A 21,817-nucleotide genomic window follows, 5' to 3' on the forward strand; every position below is an offset into this window, starting at 1 on the left:
AATCCTCTGCCCTCCCTTACTCCACTACTGCCACAGTCCTTTCCCAGATTACTTTGAAAAGGAAGGTAACATGCTGATTGTCAATTCTTTTGTCACTCTTACTATATTCAGTGATGATGAAAGGTTGTGGCTTTCTCACTAGTACTCAAAAGCAAGTCAGAGCAGGAATTCCCACCTCTATCCTATTTGTCTTCACTGTTGCAACATGCATTGCATTTCCTGTTTTTAGCTACACTGTATGTGGGCAGGCTTTGAAAGATTGTCTTTAGATACCCCTTACAATCAATGGACTTTCAGCTTTAGAACTTAGATTGCTAGTCGGTTACTTTAATTAAGGAACCTCATCATTATGACTCTATGTTTATGTGACATACTTGCTCCCAATGTGTTCTATCCAGTACCATATTCCGACATCAACAGAAATTGATACATTTTCCACCTCTCTCAGAGTTTGCCCTCAGTCACTGGGGATGCCTTAAAACATGTCTTTGTTTCTTGTCCTTAATGGATTCTAATTTGTTGGATATGTTTTGCACTCACATTTCCAACTCAGAGACCTTTACATCCATGTGTAAGTCAACCATACTTTCTTCCATTTTACCTTTCTTTAATGCATGTGTCTTAATGTTATTTATCACTCTCACAGAGAATTGGTTTATTGACTACTATGATTTAGCTTTGGTTGAAAAACAAAAGTTGCTTTCTACTGTTGTTGCATCATAGGTGGAAAAGTTCACTCCCCCTGGGTTCCCTCATCTCTTCTGGGTCTCTATAGCCTTGAGTGAAGTGGTAGAGTGGCAGCTGTCTGTCTGACTTATCTTTTTCCACCTCCCTTAGTTCTTTACAGAGCCAAGGGAGGTGGGAAATTGGAAAAAGTACTTTGCCTTATCAGTCGATCAAGTTGCAAAGACAGGGCTCTAGGAGATCTTGTTAGTGTGTGCTGGTTCTCTGCTCCATGGAGAGTAGAGAGCACAACCTTGGCCAGGAATTTAAGGCATAGTGTGTAAACAGAGTGGGTAGTAGGGGTCAGTTCTGATTTTATATTTAAGTGTATGGTAAAGGATGCATACTCTAGAGAGAGTTTGGTGAGTTATGATACATTTGTTTTTTTAATTCCGGAGGGAAATAGGAGGCTAAATGCAGAAAGTGCTGGAAGGACACCAGGTTTAGGTTGTGGAAAAATAAGGATGTAGGTTGTAATGCTGAAGAGAGTGTTTGAGTATGGTAGGAAGTAAGGTATGGGTTTTGAAAATTTGTGTGGGGAGAGTAAGCATAGCAAGAGAGTGGTAGCTGTGGTTGCCAGGGCACCAGGTGTGATAAACGTAGGGGACTGACACAACTAGGGCAATAGTTTGTATTGTTCCTCCATTACTCCTCACCCCCCTGAACAGCTGAATAGAGCAGGGAGTGATGAAATGGGGGTACATAACATAAACTTATAGATGGATAGCTATGAGAACAGATGTTTTACCTGACATTTATGAGTAACATCATAGACAACTCAAGCTCTCATTAGCTATTAGGTGTCATTCAGAACAAAACCCATTATGTGAAGTTACCAGTCTGTAATACTATGGGGGTCATTACAACATTGGCGGTAAAAGGAGCTTACCGCTGTGCAGAAGACCGCCAATACACCGCCGTGGCCGCTGTAGACCGCCACAGCTATTATGACACACATCTCGGAATCCGCCGAAATTCTGACACCCACACAACACCGCCACACCAAAGGTCAGCGATAAACATGCAGAAACAAATCCTCCACCTCCAAGCCAACAGAAACACGCTCATGCTATTACGACCCACGAATCCACGCGGCGGTCTTTCAACCGCGGTATACCATTGGCGGTACACACCGCCGCGCTCAAAATACACACACATCTCCAAAACACCGCCACATTGGACAAATCGAATTACACACACCTGATACACATACACACACCACTCCCACACACCCAACACAATATAAAACCCACACCCACATCACCCACAAACCCCTACGACCACAAATACTGAAAGAAGGCCAGAGAGACAGCACAGCATTTGACAACCCCATCACACAGAGGCACACAACACCATCACCCACACAACATCCACGCACCACACACCACTACACTCACCACACTCATCACCACATACACCACCCCACACCTCACCCACACCACCCCATGGCACACCAAAGACACCCCCGCTTCTCCGAGGAGGAGCTCAGGGTCATGGTGGAGGAAATCGTACGGGTAGAGCCACAGCTATTTGGCTCACAGGTACAGCACACATCAATAGCCAGGAAGATGGAGCTATGGCGCAGAATAGTGGACAGGGTCAACGCCGTGGGACAGCACCCAAGAAATAGGGAGGACATCAGGAAGAGGTGGAACGACCTACGGGGGAAGGTGCGTTCCACGGTCTCCAGGCACAACATCGCGGTGCAGCGGACTGGCGGTGGACCCCCACTTCCTCCCCCACAACTAACAACATGGAAGGAGCAAGTCTTGACCATCTTGCATCCTGAGGGCCTCGGAGGAGTCAGTGGAGGATGGGACACTGGTAAGTCAAATCTTAAATATCATATCCCCCACCCTACCTGCATGCTATCACACACCCCCACCCTCACCCCCTCCCCTACCACTCCAAATCCTCACTAATGTATCCATAACACAAACCACCCATCCCAACACCAAGCCCTGCATGACACAACTAAGCATGGTCACCCCTCACCAAAGCATGCCCACTGCACATACCCAGAACACCCCCCCAACCATCATCACACAAGCCCCCACACAGGAATGCTTGCACTGGGGTTCAAGCACACCCACCCATTGCACACCATTACACACCCATATGCAATAATCATGCTATTATGCCCCTGCAGGAACCCGAAGGACCGTCACCACACCAGAGGGTCCAGACAACACCACTCCACCCCCAGAAGAGGCCCACAGTGACAGCAGCAGCTCTGCCCTACTGGATCTTGATGACCAGCCCAGACCATCGTGGGCCTCAGGACAGTCGGTTCCCCCTGCACAGTCACAGCCCAACACCGACCTTCCACCCTCTGGTAACACCAGCACAGCACCCACCCAGCGGGCCCAAACCTCCCTACCCAGGACAGGTCAATCAGCGGTGTGTCCACCACTACAGGGCACCCAGGGTAACCCACCACCCCAACAACAACAGGGACCTGGGGGCAGTGGTAGTGGGCACACAGTCCAGGGGACGGAGGCACAGGAAAATAGGGGAACTGGGAGGGCTGCTGTGCGACAGAGGGAGGACAGGCCAATGGAACCAACTCTCCACGAGGCCCTCTCCTCCATCATGGGAGCATACCACCACTCCCAGGAGACGATGGCGACGGTCCTGGACAAGTTGCAGGAGACCCTGCGTCTGCAGGAGGAGCAGTATTTGGGGTTCAGGGAGGAGCTCAGGACCATCGGCTCCGCCCTGGGCACCATCGTAGGGGTGCTGACGGACATTCAAAAGACCTTGAGGGACACGGTGGCACTCCAAGGGGCCCCTGACACTAGCCACGACGATGAACTGCCCACCACCTCCGCCGGCGCTAGTGGACAGGACGCCCCGCCACAGGACCACCACACCAGCACCCCATCCCCTGCAGACGGACAACCACCACGCAAGCGGTCCCTGAGATCCAGGAACAGGACAGAGCAAGATAACAAGATCCCCGCCAGGAAATAAGACCACCCTGATTGTCCCCCCACTGTCCCACTTTGTTACCCTGTCCAAATCGGAACTGCCCCAGCTCCACTTCCAATGGGCAGATGTGCAATGTACCTGTGAGACTAATAGACTGGACTCTGCCATGGACATTCCTCCACCATCACCCATCACCATTTTACCACCTCCTCCAATAATTAGCACTTCAATAAACACCCTTGAACCACAAAACAATCTGGAGTCAGTCTCTGATTTTGTATTATGTATTATCAATGACAGTGTCATAATGGCTGTACCATTGTAAGGCTAACATACCTATGTCACACATCACAAGCCCTTGAAGGATGCAAGCAGTTGACACGTAGGTCACCACACCTGTGAGACCGTAATGGAAGGGTACAACTCAGTTAACAAATAGTGATTGAAATCGACAAACAGGATAGAGGTAGACGTGTGAAAGTTAATGTAATGTTAAACCAGAAAATGTTCTCACCTGTGTGTCACTGGAAATATTGCTGTATGACTGACTCCCTGTTGTCGTTTTCTTCTTCCTCAGCTTCATCCTCATCACTGTCCACAGGCTCCAGAGACTCCACAGCTGCTACAACACCGTCATCTGGATCATCCTCCTGCAGAAAAGGCACCTGGCGTCGCAAAGCCAAATTATGGAGCATGGAGCAGGCGATGATGATGTTGCACACCTTCTTCGGTGAGTAGAATAGGGATCCACCTGCCATATGGAGGCACCTGAATCTGGCCTTCAGGAGGCCGAAGGTGCGTTCGATCACCCTCCTAGTCCGCCCATGGGCATCATTGTACCGTTCCTCTGCCCTGGTCCTGGGATTCCTGACTGGGGTCAATAGCCAGGAAAGTTTGGGGTAACCAGAGTCCCCCAATAGCCATACACGCTGCCTCTGGAGTTGGCCCATCATATCAGGGATGCTGCTATTCCGCAGGATGTAGGCATCATGCACTGAGCCAGGGAACATAGCATTTACCTGCAAGATGTACTGGTCTGCCAAACAGACCATCTGGACATTCATGGAATGATAACTCTTCCTGTTCCTGTACACCTGTTCACTCCTGTGGGGGGGACCAGAGCTACATGGGTCCCATCAATGGCACCTATGACGTTGGGGATATGTCCAAGGGCATAGAAGTCACCTTTCACTGTAGGCAAATCCTCCACCTCAGGGAAAATTATGTATCTCCTTACGTGTTTCAGCAGGGCAGACAACACTCTGGACAAGACGTTGGAAAACATAGGCTGGGACATCCCTGATGCCATGGCCACAGTTGTCTGAAAAGACCCACTTGCAAGGAAATGGAGCACTGACAGCTCCTGCACGTCAGGGGGGATTCCAGTCGGATGGAGGATTGGTGACATCAGGTCTGGCTCCAACTGGGTACAGAGTTCCTGGATTGTGGCACGGTGAAACCGGTAGGTGACGATGACATGTCTTTCTTCCATTGTCAACAGGTCCACCAGCGGTCGGTACACCGGAGGATTCCGCCATCTTCTCATATGTCCCAGCTGACGGTGCCTACGAAGGACAACAGCGAAGAACCAGTCACTATTCCTTCTGGTATGTACCCACAGTTACACACAAGACTACACCAGACACAAAACCCTTCCTGTAAGTGTGTTGAGTGTAGGCCTAGCTATGTCTGACGCAGTAGTAAATGAAGCCATGTGGGCCCCTCAAATGGCGGCTGCCTGACCTCTAAACTGGGACAATGGGATTATGGGGTAACTGCGCTGGCGTTGCACACCGTCGCGGTAGGCGGTCGTAGACCGCTGCGCAATGCTGCATTGGTTAACATGGGACCCTATGGGTCCCAGGAGCCAATGAACAGGTGCGCCGGCGGTGATGATGCGCACCGCCGTGGACGTCACCGCCACGGACGTCACCGCCATTTTCTATCTGTTCAATCACTAGATACCTGACCTTCGACAGGAGAGGACCTACACTGCAAGTGCTGCTATGACCTCGGTCTGGAAGCGACGATGGCTGCTGCCTCTGGGAAAAGGGCCCCTGCCTTCACTGCACAGGAGTTGGAGAAACTTGGGAATTAATTGGCCACATGGCCAGAGTAGGGAGGGGGCCACTCACATTGACGGTGCAGTTGGTAATGACTGATCCTCTTTCCTTGTGCATGTCATGTAGGTCAGCTCCCACCAGAAGAGGGACATTTGGCGTGCCATCGCCAAGGAGGTCCGGACCCTGGGGACCCACCAGAGACGGGGCACCCACTGCCGGAAGAGATGGGAGGACATTCGCCACTGCAGCAAGAAGACAGCGGAGGCTCAGCTGGGGATGGCCTCCCAACGTAGTAGGGGTGCCCGTCGCACCATGACCCCCCTGATGTTCCGGATCCTGGCAGTGGCCTACCCGGAGTTGGATGGGCGCTTGAGGGCATCACAGCAGACACAAGGGGGTGAGTACAACCTCATTCTGCGGACTTTGCGTGCAGTGGAGCGGTCTGGGTGGGGGAGGTGGGCTGTGGGTGTCCCTAGGCCAGGGCGAGTTAGGTAGGCAAGGCCCCTCCGTAATGTAGGCCATGTGGCACTCAAGCCCACCTCAGCAGAGTGCCAAGTCGAGGAATAGTTGCCCCTGTGGCATCCATGTGCGCAGATGTCCACCATTGCCATGGAGGCCATAACCCAGAAATTGCGTGAGCAGAGTGCAGGAGCACGGCGTAATGCAGGGGGCTGCTCCGTCTGTTTGTCCGCCAACGGTAGCGGAATGCCATGCATTAAAACTCTCTTTCTTCTGTCTCCCCCCCTTTTCCTGCTCTCCCTGTCCTTTTGTACATCAGCATCAACAGGCGGAGGTACAGTGGCACCGGAGCACGAGGGAGCTGCATCCCACATGGCCATGGAGGGCCACACCACGGACTCTGAATGCACCAGTGGGACGGAGGGCGAGGGGAGCTTCACGTCGGCCAGCGGATCACCAACCAGCGACACGGACTCGTCCGCCGATGGGAGCTCCCCTGTGGTGGTGGCACCATCTGTGCCCCCTACTTCAACAGGTACAGCCGCCACCTCCCCTACCAGCACCGCCCTCCCAGCAGCCCCTCAGCATTTGCCCCGTGCCCGCTCACCCAGGAGGGTGGGCATCACCTTCGCCCCAGGCACCTCAGGCCCTGCCCCAGTCACCCCTGCTGCCCTCAGTGAGGAGGCCATTGACCTCCTCAGGTCACTCACTGTTGGGAAGTCTACCATTGTGAATGCCATCCAGGGTGTAGAACGAGAGTTGCAACACGGTAATGCATTCCTGGAGGGCATTAATTCTGGTCAGGCTGTCCTTCAGCGAACCCTGCAATCTCTGGCCTCAGCACTGATGGCAGCCATTGTCCCTGTGTCCAGCCTCCCCCCTCCAACTTCTTCCACCCAGACCCAATCCCCTGTACCCAGGCCATCCCAAGCACACCTACAGACCAGCATGCACACAAGTCAACACCCAAAAGTAGCTCAAGCAAACATAGGCACCACACACACCACAGGCACTCACGCAAGCCTCACCCACATACAGACACAGCAACATCCACTGTCTCCACTGTGTCCCCCTCTTCCTCTTCTCCCTCCTCCCTCCCAGTCTCGTCTACACACACACCTGCATGCACCACATCTACAGGCACTAGGACTCGCACCAGGACACCCAGCACCCCAAGCCGCTCACCTGCACTCACCACCTCCACTGCCATTTACACGTCCCCCGTGTCCTCTCCCAGTGTGTCTGTGACGCCCCCTCCCAAAGTACACAAACGCCGGCAATCACTCACCCAACATCCATCCACCTCACAACAGCCTCCAGTACCTGCACCTGCACCCAAAACAGCTAAAGTGACACCTCCTACAACAACCTCCTCTTCCTCCACTCCCAGACCCCCTCCAGCTACCCATCCCAGTGTTCGTCAGAAACTGTCCCTCTGTAAAATTGACCTTTTTGCTCCCACCCCCCCTCCAATTCATCAGTCCTGTCGTAGTGCCTCAGCCAAAAAGCCTCCAATACCAGTGTTGTGTGTTCAAGGCTTGTGGAGTGCACCGGCCACCAGGGCAGGCAGTAGGACCCGGAGCCAAGGCACTGGCAGCCCACCCCCTGTAAAGGCTCTAAAAGTGGAGAGTAGACGACGGGACCGTGTTAAGACTCCTGGTGGGACAACAAGTGACATGGGTTCGAAAGGGATTGGTGAGTCAGCTGTGACTCCAACAAAGGTGGGGAAGGTCCAGAGGAAGTCAGACCAGCCTGTTGTGAGTGTCACGGCGGAGAAGTGCGCTATCATTTCCAGCGGTCCAGACACAACCGCCAGCACCATCGTCACTGGTCCAGAGACCACACTGGAGTCACAGCCCAGGAGGGCACAAGTCTCGTCACTGGTCAGGAGACCACAGCCGGAGTCACAGCCCAGGAGGGCCCAAGTCTTGTCACTGGTCAGGAGACCACCGCCAGAGTCACAGCCCAGGAGGGCACAAGTATCGTCACTGGTCAGGAGACCACCGCCAGAGTCACAGCCCAGGAAGGCACAAGTATCGTCACTGGTCAGGAGACCACCGCCGGAGTCACAGCCCAGGAGGGCCCAAGTATTGTCACTGGTCAGGAGACCACCGCCAGAGTCACAGCCCAGGAAGGGCACAAGTATCGTCACTGGTCAGGAAACCACCGCCAGAGTCACAGCCCAGGAGGGCACAAGTATCGTCACTGGTCATGAGACCACCGCCAGAGTCACAGCCCAGGAGGGCCCAAGTATCGTCACAGCCCAGGAGACCACCGCCGGAGTCACAGCCCAGGAGGGCACAAGTATCGTCACTGGTCAGGAGACCACCGCCGGAGTCAGTGCCCAGGAGGGCCCTGGCTGCCACAGCCCCACTGGGCAATGATGAAACGTCATGCCACACACCAATGCCCAGTGTAGAGAACGTCATGCCACACACCAATGTCCATACCATAACCATGGCAAAGCACCACTGAACAGGGCAAAGACCGTCATGGCAAAGCACCGCTGAACAGTCCTGAACCGCCATGGCAAAGCACCGCTGAACAGGGCCAAGACCGCCATGGCAAAGCACCACTGAACAGGGCAAAGACCGCCATGGCAAAGCACCGCTGAACAGGGCCAAGACCGCCATGTCAAAGCACGCTGAACAGGGCAAAGACCGCCATGGCAAAGCACCGCTGAACAGGGCCAAGACCACCATGTCAAAGCACCGCTGAACAGGGCCAAGACAGCCATGGCAAAGCACCGCTGAACAGGGCAAAGACCGCCATGTCAAAGCACCGCTGAACAGTCCTGAACCGCCATGGCAAAGCACCGCTGAACAGGGCCAAGACCACCATGGCAAAGCACCGCTGAACAGGGCCACGACCACCATGCCAAAGCACCGCTGAACAGGGCAAAGACCGCCATGGCAAAGCACCGCTGAACAGGGCAAAGACCGCCATGGCAAAGCACGGCTGAACAGTCCTGAACCGCCATGGCAAAGCACCACTGAACAGGGCCAAGACCGCCATGGCAAAACACCACTGAACAGGGCAAAGACCGCCATGGTAAAGCACCGCTGAACAGGGCCAAGACCGCCATGGTGAAGACCGCTGCACAGGGCAAGCACCGTGTAGGAATGAAAAGGCCGCCACATCAGGCATCCTTATCCCATGTGCAGCTGGGACAGTGACAGGACATGAACTTTCACGGGGAGACTCATCCAGTCTGGGCACCAGTCCCACCCAGTACCAGTAGAGAACTGCATCTACTTGAGAGACTGTGGCTTTGCACTCGCCAGGATGGTACAGTGGGCAATCCACCCACTGTAGAGACTTGAGAGACTGTGGCTTTGCACTCCCCAGGATGGCACAGTGGGCAATCCACCCACTTGTGAGACTTGAGAGACTGTGGCTTTGCACTCGCCAGGATGGTACAGTGGGCAATCCACCCACTGTAGAGACTTGAGAGACTGTGGCATGCACTCCCCAGGATGGCTCAGTGGGCAATCCACCCACTGTAGAGACTTGAGAGACTGTGGCTTTGCACTCCCCAGGATACATCAATGGGCATGGAGCCCCGTCGTGGATCTGGGTTCGCATTCATGTGGCTGAGGTGCGCCCCCTTCCCTTCCACCTGAGGTGCCAGTAGTATTTCTATCTGATGCCCCGGCAGTGTTCTCTCCGATTGTGGTCAGGTATAGTTTGTGGGCCTCGCCCATGCATTTTTGGACTGTTGGTGCACGGACATTGTTGAGTACATATCTGCACTACTTCTCGTATTGTATATATCATTATGACTATTTTTCAATTATATATCTGTATATTTTTGTATGACATGTATATTGCCACATTACAATGTTTGACCGAATTTCGCATTGTCTTTTCATTCTTCCGGGGGGGTTGTGGGTTGTTACTGTGATTTTTGTGTATGCATTGGTGTGTATTTTGTAATATGCGAGGGTGGGGATGTTTGGTGGGTGTCCCCCTAACTTTTGCCTCCCCGTGTCGTAGGTGCAGTACTCACCGGTGTCTTCGGCGCCTACGTAGCTGTTGGTCGTAGAGGAGCAGAAAGAGAAGGGCAGGGAGTATTTGTAATTCTGGCTCCATGGTGTCCTCCTTCCTCGTGGGATGTGTTGAGGTGAGCGTTTTCCCATAGCAAAAGCTGCTTCCGCCGTGTTTTTGTCCACGGTGAATCCGCCCCGGAAAAGGTGGCGGATTGGCGGGTTGTAATAGTGTGGGCGGTACATTGTCTCCCGCCTTTCTGTTGGCAGTAACCGTCGCACTGCTTGTCTGTACCGCCGTGGCAGGCGGTGTGTTAATGTGGCTGTCTTTGTTGGCGGTTTCCGCCAGGGTCATAATTGCCTTTTTTTGTCCGCCGGCCTGTTTGCGGTATTACCGCAGCTTTAACACCGTCCGCCAGGGTTGCAATGACCACCTATATATTTTATCCCAAGTTCCAATAATAACAGTTTTTCCAATCCCCAGTCTTTCATGCAGTACTTCACTTTTCCCTTCAAACTCCTTCATTCAGTATAATGTATAATAATATTCTGCGATTTAAGAAATGATATACAAACACTTTTTACAACTTCAAATCCTGCTATTAACAATATCCCAGGAGCTCTTGCCATGTATAAAATCAAGTTTAATAATCGGACAAGAATTTCTGACTTACAGTGTAACTTTTGTGGTTCATTGCAAATCCCTGTCCATTTAAGGAAGACTCACTGTTTTCATTGACAAATATTCACTTGAAATGTGGGAAATTTGGTCTGCTGTCACTAAATATACCTCATGGCTCATTAATTAACAGGAGGCTGAAAAATGTATGACCTCAGACAAAGGTACATCTTTCAATGTGACTGGTCTGAACATCAGTCACATCAGAACATGAAGACCTCAGATGAGGCTCCTACCCTGCTCGTAAGCCTGACAATGAAGAGAGGGTCCTGGTGGAGCAGGGTGGCCTCCAATGAGGCCTCCAGCCCGCTAGGGAAGCGGCCAGACCTGAAGCGCGTGTCTTTCTTCAACCCTTCCCGGGCCGCAGCAGTGAGAGCACAACAAAAGTAGAACCTGCCGGTACCCCAGGTATGCTCCTTAATACCTAGCATCCCAGGGGCACCACCAGAAGCATGCCTGCTCCGTCTTCATCTTTCTCGTGCCTCGAGGGTACATCAGGGGGTGCTGTTCAGATGCGCTGAGGGATCCTAGCCTGCAGCGGTGAGTCTTCACTCGGGTAGCACAATGAGAGCACGCAGGATGCGCGTTCTTTCCACCGGTCAACCAGCGCTCTCCAGGTGCTACAGATCTGAAAGGGCAGGAGCCTTCAAGGTGCTGAATGGGCAAAGTACAGCGCTGTCCTCACACTAACAAGCCCACAACTGCAGGGGGCAGGAGCCCCAGCAACCATCCCCTGGATACAGAAAGGGGGTGCACACAGGGCTTGCAAAGCCCCAACAAACAGGCCAGCACAAGAGATGCAGACAGTGGCAGTTCTTAGCAGGTCACAGGTCAACAGCAGCAGTCGAAGGTGGTTCCGGGAGAGTCCCTCCAGCAGCATTCTGTGTCCACTTCAGCAGTCTATTCATGTCTGTTTTTAGGGGGAAAAGACCCCTGTACTTATACTCAGTTTTACAAAGCATTTTCAATAAGGGGGAGAGGAGGTTCCAGCCAGTTACAACTGGTTTTAGCAGTGTCCCCTCTCTCCTTTAGTACAGGCTGCAGACATCAGTTGGGAGTAAATGAGCCCTTTGTGTGAGGCCAGGGCACCACCTTCACAGATACAAGTGTGTATGTAGATGCACCTCTGTGACAACTCCACCCTCCCTGTGTACAGGCTGTCTGAAATGTAAGCACAAAGCCTTGCTGTCACTCTTCCCAGACATAGATTGGAGTCAAGCTGCAAAAGACCAGAGTCACAAGCACAGGGAAATGCCCACTTTCTAGAAGTGTTATTTCTATAATAGTAATAAAAAATCCACCTACACCAGTAAGTAGCATTTCTCACTACCAACACTACCATGCCAAACATGCAGACGCTACTCCTCATAAATCAGACAATACCCCCTAGACCTGTGGCAGGGCATTTCTAATGCACTCATATGAGAAGGCAGCACTCACAGCAGTGAGAAACCAAAATAGGCTGTTTGTCACTACAAGGACAGGCCATGCTACCAGGCATATGTCCTGCCTTCTACATATATACCACCCTGCCCATAGGACTAGCTAGGGTCTTCCTTAGGGGTGACTTACATGTAGTAAAAGGGGTGTTCTGGGCCTGGCACCTACATTTAGATTCCAGGTCCCTGTGGCAGTAAACTGCACACACAGGTCCTGTGCTAGCAAGCCTGAGACAAGTTTGAAAGGCTACTTCTATGGGTGATGCAAGCTGTGCTGCAGGCCCACTAGTAGCATTTAATTTGCAGTCCCCTGGTTATAGGAATACCACTGCACAAGGGACTTACAGGTAAATTAAATATGCCAATGAGGTACAAGCCAATCATACGAAGTTTACAAGGGAGACCACATGCACTTTAGCACTGATTAGAAGTGATAAAGTGACCAGAGCCATAATGTCAACCAAAAAGGGTCAGAAAAGTTAGGAGGAGAAGGCAAAAAGTTTGGGGAACAAACAGTACGTTTTTAGGGATTCTCTTGCAATCTTCTCTCCCTTCCCACATGTGAACAACAGCTAAGTGTCATCTGCATAGGTAATTATTTTGGCTCCCAAGGCTTCAGCCAACTGTGCTGGAGGGGTAAGATATACATTAAATAGTTTAGGGCTGAGGGCTGATATGTTCCGGAAGAATATGGGGTTATCCACATTTCCTGCTTTGTATCCTTCAAAAAGGAAGCTAGCCACTCCGGAGCCAGTCCCCCAATTCCAATGGCTTGGAGGCAAACATGGGGCATGGATTGAAGGACCATATCAAAGGCCCCTGACAAATCTAACAAAATCAGAGTGGCCTTCCCACCAACGTCTAGCCTGGTTCTAATGTGTTCAGTGACTCCATTCAAAGCTGTATCTATGCAGAAATTTGACCTGAAGCCTGATTGAATGGGGTGGAGCAACTTGTTGGTTTCAAGGTTCTGAGACAGCTGTTTATTCACACATTTATTCAGTACCTTGGACAATGCTGGCAATAGCTCACGGGGTCAGCTGTGGGCTTTTTTAAGAGGGGTAAGATCTTGGCCTTCTTCCACAGCATCAGAACTGTTGCTGATGTCAATGAGGCATTAAACACCTTACTGACCAATGGAATTATGACATCTGCGCCTATCCCAAATAGCTCCGGAGGGGAAAGGATCTGCAGGAGAGTCCGATTTGAAGGCTCGTAAGGCCCCCAGTAACTCTTCATTCTCCACTCTTAACAGTGCAGGCTTGGTAGAAGAAGCTCTACTGGAGCCTCCTATCTCCAGCTGACTCACCTCCAGCTGGCTCCCTAGCAGCAGACTGGCTTGGATAACTGTAAACTTATCACAGAAAAAGAAGCCAGCTGATTACAACATTCTGCTGAAGGTGAATGCTGTCTGTTCAGGCCTCAGGAGATATAAAAATGTTAACTACTCTAAACATTTCTCTGGATTAATTCCCTGCCTCCTGTCAACATCAGGACAGTGTGCTCTCTACGGGCGACGTAAATGCAAAAACCCAGTCCTTATGCAAAGGCATATTTCATGCATTTTGTTTATATGCAGTATGTTAACCTTTTGCATTGCAGAGCTTTTACCTTGAAAAGTCATTAATGCTGTTTGTAATTCATTGTTCATTTGCAAGGCTTGTTTGCAGGACTACAGGGTGTGGTCCTTTATTCTAAGACTTTCTAGAAGACGTTCTTGCAGCATGGTTGGGTGTGGCTCGTGGGTGGGGCTTGGCTCTATATAACGGAGCCAGCCCAGCTCCATGTGCTCACTATTCGGAGGTCCCGGTGCAGAGCAGCAGCATTTTCCAGAGCTCCTGTCCGGGAGGCCTATCCAGTCATTTCCAGGCCTGCACTCGTTTATTTGGTGATCTTCAAGCAGGGCGGTAAGGGGGAGGTCGGGTTAGGCCCCCGACTCCGTTTTCCAGTGACATTCAAGTTTTGGGCCTAAACTTGAAATCGCGTGTGAGATTGTTTTCATGGCATTTGTATCGTGAATTCCGAATCGGCAACAGTGTGCGCGATTCATTCAAGGTATTTACTTCTTGGCATTCAGATCGGCAGTGTGCGCGATCATTTCATGGCATTTGTATCGTGCATTCCGAATCGGCAACAGTGTGCACGATTCATTCCAGGCATTTACTTCTTCGCATTCAGATCGGCAGTGTGCGCGATCATTTCATGACATTTGTATTGTGAATTCCGAATCGGCAACAGTGGGCGTGATTCATTCCAGACATTTACTTCTTGGCATTCAGATCGGCAGTGTGCGCGATCATTTCAAGGCATTTGTCTAGTGAATTCCGAATCGGCAACGGTGTGCGTTATTCTTTCACGGCATTTAACTCTTGAATCATAGATCGGCGTCGTGGGCATTCGTTTCATTGCATGTGAATCTAGATGTTCGAATCGGCAACAGAGTGCGCAATTCTTTCCTGGTGTTTAACTTTTGAAATACAGATCGGCGGAGTGCGCGATCATTTCTAGACATTGAAACCTAGATGTGCAGTTTTGATTAAAGTGCATAATATTCCCTGAACATTTGAGTCTTAAAACTCTTAATCAGAGAGTGAAGTTGCAGTGTTATTCATGGTACCTGTACAGTTCATTCATGCAGAGAAATAACCATGTGCTCTTTGAATCTTGCTACAATGCAGAGATTATTCTAAGAAGTATTTTGGAGCGAGTTTATTGTTCAAAATATAATATGTTAATTCTGGAATGTTCATGAGAAAACTTTGCATAACCTTTCTTGATTTCCAGGTACCTAGATTCTTGAGGCCTAGTTGTAGTGAAGCCTTAGGCCATTCAAGTTTTCAGCATAAGTGTTTATTTGAAACAAAACTTATTGAAAGTCATTGTGATTAATCTTGCCATTGTGTTGTTTAACTCTTGCTTCCACAGGTCTCCTTCCCCGCTGTTCCCAACCCAAAACCCATTCCCCCACTTGGCCATTCTTTACCTCTGTGCTATGTAACTAGTGGAGTTTGGAGCTGCCAAGAGGTAAACATGTTGGGAACATGCGCAAACCCCAAGGATCTGGTCTCCTTGACAGAATAGTGAGCCCACAAATTTTTAATCCTCCTGGTTTGCGCTAGGTTCTCAATATGGCCACATTGGATGAGTAAGTTAAAGTTATCACGCAGCTCCAATCGGATGTGGTAGCATCCAAAGACATAGCAACCAGTTTAGCTGAGAGATTGAGTCAGTTATATGAACAAGTAGAAAATTAGGAACAAGGTCCTCTGGGTGCGGGTTGGTTTGGTACTCCTCCTCAAAGTTCAGGAGGCAATCCTTCAACTAACATTTCCCTCAACATTCCCTCAGCCATTCCTCTGGCTCCTCCAGAACGGTTTTCAGGTGACTCTCTGAAAGCACAATCCTTTTTGATTCAAGTAGAATTGTATTTTACCTGTCGACTACACACTTTCCCTGATGCCCAATCCAGAGTGGCCTTCCTGACTGGAGACGCAGCCACTTGGGCAATTCCTCTTGCGCGTAAAGACAGTCCCCTGCTTTACAATTGGAGAAACTTTATCCATGAATTTGAAAGAGTGTTTGATCGAAGAAAAGTGACTTTATCAGCAGACCGAGAACTGTTAGAATTGCGACAAGGCAATAAAGATATAGGGCCTCATTCTGACTTTGGCGGGCGGCGGAGGCCGCCCGCCAAAGTCCCGCCGTCAGAATACCGCTGCGCGGTCAAAAGACCGCCACGGTAATTCTGAGTCTCCCACTGGGCTGGCGGGCGACCGCCAGAAGGCCGCCCGCCAGCCCAGCGGGAAACTCCCTTCCATGAGGATGCCGGCTCCGAATGGAGCCGGCGGAGTGGAAGGGGTGCGACGGGTGCAGTTGCACCCTTCGCGATTTTCAGTGTCTGCTTGGCAGACACTGAAAATCATGGTGGGGCCCTGTTAGGGGGCCCCTGCAGTGCCCATGCCATTGGCATGGGCACTGCAGGGGCCCCCAGGGGCCCCACGACACCCGTTACCGCCAGCCAGGTTCTGGCGGTCAAAACCGCCAGAGCCAGGCTGGCGGTAAGGGGGTCGGAATCCCCATGGCGGCACTGCCTGCAGCGCCGCCATGGAGGATTCCCTAGGGCGGCGGGAAACCAGCGGGACACCGCCGGTTTCCCGTTTCTGACCGCGGCTGTACCGCCGCGGTCAGAATGCCCAAGGATGCACCGCCAGCCTGTTGGCGGTGCATCCGCGGTCCCCGGCCATGACCCCCATAGTTTCCTACTTGGCTAGTTTTAATCGGCTGAAAGCAGAGACATCCTGGCCTGAAGAAAAGCAGGCAGCCCTGTTCTACCAAGGACTCAGAGAAGAGCTAAAAGACATTCTTGCCCACATCGATCCCCAACCTACAGATTGTCAAGATCTGATAAACCTTGTTTTGAGAATAGACCATCGTCTTGCAGAACGACAAGGAACACTCAAAAAGACTGAGAAATATTCCTGGCGTGTTCACGAACTTAGAGAATCAAGAACTCCGAAAGAGAGTAATCATGAACCAATGGAAATTGGAACTATCAGGCGGCCTTTGACAAAAGACGAAAAAGAGCTACGAAGAAAGAACGGACAATGTCTTTACTGTGGGCGCAAGGGCCACTTCGCCAAAGAGTGTCCAATAAAACCGAAGAGCAAACAAGGTCCAATCAAGAAAATTGCAGCAAATGCACAAACCGAGCAGGAAAACTAGATAACCCAAGATGTAAAGAAGGGTTGCTCTTGAGTGTCACCATGGATCCTTCACTTTCAAGGCATCTAAAGTTAGACATCGAAGTACAAGTAAAGAAGTAGAAATAGCTTAAGAAAGCCTTAGTGGATCTGGGGCCACTGGTAACTTTGTGGATGCACAATTGGTTCAAACATGGGGGACCCCATGCACCAAGAAGAAAACCCCAGAAATCATACAAGCCATAGATGGAAAACTTTTAGCTGGACGCCCAGTGACCCTGCAGACTGTCCCCTTGTCGGTGACCTGTAATGGGGGAGATCAGAATATCAAACATGAAGAGAAAATCATCTTTTACGTCATCCATGCTCCTCAGTATGGAATAATTCTTGGACTGCCATGGTTAAGTTATCATAACCCTGAAATCAACTGGTCAGAACGGAAAATAGTATTCTCCTCCATCTTGTGTAATGAAAAATGTCTCCAGACATCAAGAGTCACAAAACCTTACAAAGCTCATGTAGCAACAGCTGCTGAAAAAGATGTAACACTACCCTGGCATTACTCATCCTATCTAGGTGTTTTTGATGAAAGAGAAGCAGAAATCTTGCCCCCTCACAGACCATATGACTGCCAAATTGATCTAACTCCTGGTGCTTTACTCCCTAGTTGTCGTGTGTACGCCTTGTCAGAAAACGAAAATCAACACCTAAGAAAATACTTAGATCAATTTCTAGCTAATGGCTTTATTCGTCCTTCCAAGTCTCCTGCAGCGTCTCTTCTTTTTTTGTCCCTAAGGCTAATGGCGATCTTCAAACTTGCATAGACTACAGAGGTTTGAAGAAAATCACAGTCAAGAACAAGTACCCATTACCTCTGATTCGTGTCTTGTTGTATCAAGGTAAAAAAGCAAAAATCTACACTAAGTTAGACTTAAGAGGTGCTTACCATTTAGTCAGAATGAGAGAAGGCGATGAATGGGAAAACTGCCTTTAAAACTCGATATGGTCTGTTTGAATACACAGTCATGCGCTTTGGACTTTGTAACGCTCCAGCAGCATTTCAATTCTTTCTGAATGACGTCCTTAGAGAGTATCTAGATCTATTTGCAATAGTCTACATCGACAATATCTTAATCTATTCAGACAATGAAGTCGAACATGTACAACATGTCAAGAAGATTCTCACAGCCCTTCGCAAGCATAATCCGTATCGCAAATTTACCAAATGTGAATTTCATGTTACCACCGTCGAGTTCTTAGGAGTCATCCTTACTCCTCAAGGTATGGTCATGGCAGAAAGAAAAGTACAAGCAGTAGCTGATTGGCCCACTCCAAAGACTGTTCGAGATGTTCAGTGCTTCCTAGGTTTTGCAAACTTCTATTGCAGGATCATAGATCATTTCTCTCAGACAGTTGCACCAATCATCAGGTTGTTGAGAAAGAAAGAACCATTTCTGTTGTCCCCTGAAGCTGACTGAGGCTTTTCAACCTTAAAGGAAGTTTTCTCCACTGCCGCAGTCTTGACTCATCCGGACGTTGAGCGTCCATTCATAGTGGAAGCAGATGCTTCAGATGTAGCCATTAGTGCAGTGTTATCACAATGCAGTAAAGATACTGGTCAACTACATCCTGTAGCCTACATGTCCTGAAAGCTTAACAAAGCAGCACGAAAGTATGTTATTGCTGAGAAAGAGCTTCTGGCAATCCGTGATGCCTTCAAAGAATGGAGACACCATTTGCTAGGCGCCAAATACACTATCACAGTATATACAGAGTTTGATTTTGTTGTAACCTTCCACCCTGGAAAGGATAATTGCAAAGTGGATGCTTTGTCGGGTCAAGATTCTACTATGTTACCCGAGATTAAGTCTCCTAGGTCTATCATTGCTCCAGACAAAGTTCTTTGCATCATAAAAACTGAAGACTTTTTTGAAGAAATTCGTAATTCCTTCACCATTGAGCAAAAATGGGCTCAAGCAGGTCTCAAAAGGTCAATCAAAAAAAGACTACCTTTCCATGGTGCCTGTTTATTTGTTCCAACTACCAAGTTGCGTAAGTTGGTATTTCATTGGTTGCATGTTATACCTACGGCAAGTTATCCAAGTATTCCTAAAACTCTTGAATTAGTTCAACACTACTTTTGGTGGCCTACTTTGATAAAAGTCGCCAAACAGATGGTAGCTAACGGTGAAGTTTGTGCTCGCATCAAGTCAAGTCATTCAAAGCCAAGATGTTTGTTACATCCTCTCCCAACTCTACTTTGACCTTGGGTGTACATCTTATTAGACTTTATTACTGGTCTACCCATTGTTCAACATCACTCAGTAATCCTTGTGGTGGTAGATAGTCTCACGAAATATGCACATTTCAGTGCTTGTAAGAAATTGCCCACCTCCAGTGAACTGGCAACAATCCCTTTAAATCGAGTGGTCCGATATCACGGATTACCAAAAGTGATTCTCTCCGATCATATTTTGCCTCTAACCTCTGGAAACCGTGGTGCAAAACACTTCAAATCACTTCTACACAGTCATCATCCTCAAACGGATGGCCAAACTGAGCGATTAAATCAGACATTGAAACAATACCTATGTGCTTATGCTGAGAAAACACTTCATTCTTGGACATCGATGATTTGGTTAGCTGAACTAGCCTATAATAACTCGGATCATACTTCCATTGGTGTCACCCGCTTATTTGATCTGTTTGGCTATCATCCTGCTACCCTGCCAATCACGATTCCACAAGAAAGTACACTTACACCAGCCGTGTCAGAGACGATTCAACAACTCCATCAAACCCAGAAACAAATCCAGCAACACCTAGAGAAAGCTAAACAAATGTATAAAAAGCACTATGACAAGAAACATTTTGAAGGACCTCAATATAAACCAGGTGATAGAGAGTGGCTTTCCACACGTCATATTGGCTTAAAAAAAAAAGCATATGTTTAATCCCAAATTCATAGGTTCTTACACGGTTCGTCAACAAATTAATCCAGTGACCTATAAACTGCAGTTACCAAGGTCACTACGTATTCATCCAGTATTTCATACTTCACTCCTGAAAAGAGCTGTTCATAAAGTCCGCTCCCAACCAGCTCCAGTTCTAGTACAGGGAGAATTGGAATACGAAGTTAAACAGGTGCTGGATTCAAAATGTAGAGGTTGTAATCTCTGGTATTTAATATCTTGGAAAGGTTACGGTCCTGAGAGCAACTTATGGGTCTCCGCATCTGACATTCATGCTCCATGACTAGTGAGGTGTTTTCATTGCCTACATCCAGACAAACCAGGCCCTAGAGAGCGTTTGGGAGGGGGGAGTACTGTCAACATCAGGACAGTGCGCGCTCTACGGGTGACGTAAATGCAAAAACCCAGTCCTTATGCAAAGGCATATTTCATGCACTATGTTTCTATGCAGTATGTTAACCTTTTGCATTGCAGAGCTTTTACCTTGAAAAGTAATTAATGCTGTTTGTAATTCATTGTTCATTTGCAAGGCTTGTTTGCAGGACTACAAGTGTGGTCCTTTATTCTAAGACTTTCTAGAAGCCTTTCTTGCAGCATGGCTGGGTGTGTTCGTGGGCGGGGCTTGGCTCTATATAAGAAACTTCCTTAGTCATTAATTCTGTTGCTTTGTTAAGCCTGTCCTATAGATTCAAGCTCTTAGAACCTCCAGCCTGCTTCATTCTACTAATTATGTATTAAACAAGCTGTCACAATGTTCCCTTCTCATATTATGTTCAAAATCTCCTCAAGTCACCTCTAAGTGAACTCCGGATCTGATGAAATCCCAAGCATTCCTCACCAGAAAACGGCTGTGAGAAAAACTACAGAAAGTCTAAAAGACCAACTTAAATAAAGGTCTTCATGGGTTAAATGAATAGTTAAATGATGTGTCGGTCTAGCTATTTTTGTGAAATGGCAGCTACTGCACATGTGAACGCCGGTACCAACAACTAAACTCAAAATAAATATGATGTAGGAATCACGCTCGGGCTGTTGAGCTCCGTGCCTGAGTGCATACAGAAACAGGCACGAGGACTGCAGCCATCTTTATTAGTGAGCTGCGTGATCTCCTTGTGGGTATCTGTAAAGCTGTTTAGAGGAAAGACCTGCATGCAGGAGAGAAATACGTCAAAGACGTGCCTCCGCTTCAAACCAAATGGTAACCACAAATAACTGAAGGACTCTTGGCACCCGCTTTGGCAACAAAAGCAGGTCCATTCAGTTAAACAAAATCAAAAGTGAGAACGAAATCAAGTAAAGTAAAGAAAGTGAAAAAGGCTAATTGAAAGCTTACTTACAAAAAAAATTAACACAAAATGGCTTAAGAAACTAACACACTCATAGTTGTGTAAGAACTCAAATCTCAGTAAGACACTAATAATACAGGATTAAAGTGCCAAAAGATACATCGATTAGTAGACACAAATGTATTATCAGTTTTAATTATCTCTCTGAGCAGCAGCAATGAAAGAAGGAAGAGGACTGGTTGCTGGGGATTTTTATAAGCTTTGGAATGTTTAAAAGTTCTAAATTATTTTCCTTTATAATGGCTGCTGAGTGGTGGCAATAAAGGGATTTACTACATAATATTGGCCTTTGGGTCTTGACATAAAATAATATCTACTTTCTGAAGTTGTAAGATATATGATGTGGCTTGCCCTTTGCAAATGTTATCTATTAACTATGTTTAAGTTATTTGAGTAGCAGGTTATAAGTTTTTCCATCCAAAATCCTTTAAAACTTTACAACTATTACCCCACCTATTTGTTTTACAGATAGGTTCAATCTAAAGTGTTTTTAAAAAGTTTGAGTGTATTCACTGCCCT

The sequence above is a fragment of the Pleurodeles waltl genome, chromosome 2_2 (assembly GCF_031143425.1).
Source record: "Pleurodeles waltl isolate 20211129_DDA chromosome 2_2, aPleWal1.hap1.20221129, whole genome shotgun sequence".
Taxonomy (NCBI): domain Eukaryota; kingdom Metazoa; phylum Chordata; class Amphibia; order Caudata; family Salamandridae; genus Pleurodeles; species Pleurodeles waltl.